The sequence below is a fragment of the Apium graveolens genome, chromosome 1 (genome assembly GCF_009905375.1).
Source record: "Apium graveolens cultivar Ventura chromosome 1, ASM990537v1, whole genome shotgun sequence".
Taxonomy (NCBI): domain Eukaryota; kingdom Viridiplantae; phylum Streptophyta; class Magnoliopsida; order Apiales; family Apiaceae; genus Apium; species Apium graveolens.
This window is the reverse complement of record NC_133647.1, coordinates 125,984,120-125,986,560: the sequence shown is the minus strand read 5'-3', so window position 1 is coordinate 125,986,560 and position 2,441 is coordinate 125,984,120. Positions and strand designations below refer to the sequence as shown.

Here is a 2,441-nt window from a genome sequence, read left to right as displayed (position 1 = left end):
TATCTCCTAATGGCGCTATTAGCTTCCCCTAACATACAATCTATTTCTTATTTCAAAGTCTTCTCTCTCTTGGCCTTTCTTTCTTGACCCAACATTTGCCCCCCTTCCTGTGTTACAAGATCTTTTAGATTTGTGATGCTTTACTTGTCGGTAAATCTGCAAGAAAAGATTAACGAAAAGTGAAAAAGAAAACATAATTTAATTATCTAATTATTATATTCTATCCTTGTGGCAGGTCCGTAAAAAATAAAAATAAAATGAAATGGGGGCATGGGAAATATGCACTAAAGAGATTAAGTCAGCCTTTCATTTTTGTTGGTTTCTTTTATTTATATTCTTCTTTTCCCTCTTCTTTTTTATTGTTATTGGGTGTCTACTTAATCGTTCGACTTCCCTTTCTTTTCCATAAAAGGGTTTGCCGCCGCGTTTGCAAGATTCTTGTGCCTATCTTGGTTTCTCTCTTATCATTTGTAAGTTAAAATCTTTTTCTTATCTTCACTACCTTACTCGTATCATTAATCATTTTTAACATCATATTGGTAGAAATTTTTAGTAGTCAGTAAAATGTAATTTGCAACCTTTAAAATCTTTAAAATTATGACTTTGTGAGTTCTTGTAGTTGCTGGTAACCCTTTGGAAAAGCTTTTGGATTGAGGCTTTCTAGGAGACATGGACAAGACTATGATGATGTTGGTCAAGAAGTCTGCTTCTGATGCTTTAGACAAGACGAGAGTGGAGGATTCGCGTCATGGTCGCTCTATCTCCATCGAGTTGTTGGATGACTCCGGGAACAAGGTTGTTAGTGGGTCAGAATGGATTTCTAGCATTTTTGAGGGTGTGGATAATGTGTCTCGTAAGCGGAAAATGGGAGATCATACACAGACTTCTCTTAGATTGGTTAGACAGGGGGCTGACGGAATTGAAATGAGTGGGATCAACAAGACTTTGACGATTATTGGGAATCAGGGTATAATGACTCATACTCACGATTCGCTGGCTAGTAAGAAGGTTGTTCGAGTTGAGATTTGTCCCGTTGAATATTGGATGAGTGGTTTTACGGTGCCTTTGCATGTTTTCCAACTTTTCAATCTTCCCTAGGACGCAAGTGCGTTTTCTAAAAGATCACGTAGTGAACTCGTGTATCGATGTTTGAGTCGCGCTGGTCGGGTAAGATGAGTTATTTTTATTTGATAAGGTTTTATTTCTTTATCTTGGTTTTAACTTCATGTATCTGTGTTTTTATGTACAGTATATGTCCGATGTTATGTATATTTTGGAAGAATTCAAAGCTGATGAGGGTCGTAATTCTCCTTCTCCAAGCGGTGAAGAGTCGATTGCTTTTAAGAATGAGAAAAAGAAGCTTGAAGAGGAGCAAGGAGGATTAAAGACTCGAGTTAGATAGTTGTCCAAGGCTAATTTCGGGTATCGGGCTAAGGTATACCTTTTTAGTTGTGAATATATTTATATATTTGTATATTCTGTTTCTACGTTTCATTTTAAATGGAGTTAGGCGTGTTAAGGTTTTTTTTTATCTCTGTTTCTTTGTTTGGTGAACGATCTTGAGGTTGAAAATGGAAATCTAACAAAGGATGTGGAGAATTTAGGGAAAAGTTGAAGGATATTGAATTATCAAAGAATTATAGAGAAAAAAAACATGAGACGGCAGAGAAAGAATTGGCCGAGCTTCGACAAGCGTATGAGGTTGTCGTGAAAGCTAAGGGGTCGAGGATATTGGGAAAGCTTTGTGAGATGATTATGGTCGTTGTTTGAACTGGTTTGCTTCAGCGGGGTTCGATGTGGCAAGGTATTCTTTCGAGGACTATATTCATGACTACGCCATCATTCGTCCTACCGGTGAGCAGACTTGATGAAGGAACGGATCATGAAGGCGAGGAATGCCTCGTGATTCTTGTAATTCAGTCATTTGCTTAAGTTATGACTTTTGGGTATTTGTGATAATTTTATGTTCGGATTTTGTGTTGGTACTTTTTATGTTGAACGTGTGTGGTAAGGATTGACGCTGACCAGTTTATGGTGTTTTTATTTCAGATGTTTTATTATGCATGAACTAGTCTCTTTGATTATTTTATGTCTTTTCGTTTATCTTTTTTTTCTATTTGTGTTTTTGTTTGGTTTTGTTAGATAAGATTTATCTTGCGAGGGTTTTTTCGAGTGCCAAATATTTATGCTGGATTCTGTTAAGTATATAATGTCTTTCTTTTTTGTTTTATTTTACCTTTGTATTTTAGAAAGTGGGAGTTGTTAGGTATGAAATATAACACATAGGATGGAGGGGGTGAATGTGTTTTCTTGGTTTTCAATTAACTGTAAAAGTGTTTGGATGTTTGGAATAGAACAGATATATGAGCTTGTAGTGATAGAATGTTTAAATGTAAACACACAGGAAAATTATCTAAAACTCACTTGATTTATTAAAATCA

The 2,441-nt window shown here is 35.9% G+C and overlaps 1 long non-coding RNA gene across 1 annotated transcript; it reads left to right on the top strand.

Moving 5' to 3' along the window:
- The first annotated feature begins 361 nt into the window (after positions 1–361).
- Positions 362–2,063, top strand: LOC141720735 (uncharacterized). The gene is made up of 3 exons (XR_012574524.1): positions 362–470; positions 620–1,167; positions 1,250–2,063. It is a non-coding gene; the product is annotated as an uncharacterized LOC141720735 (long non-coding RNA).
- Positions 2,064–2,441: the final 378 nt, after the last annotated feature.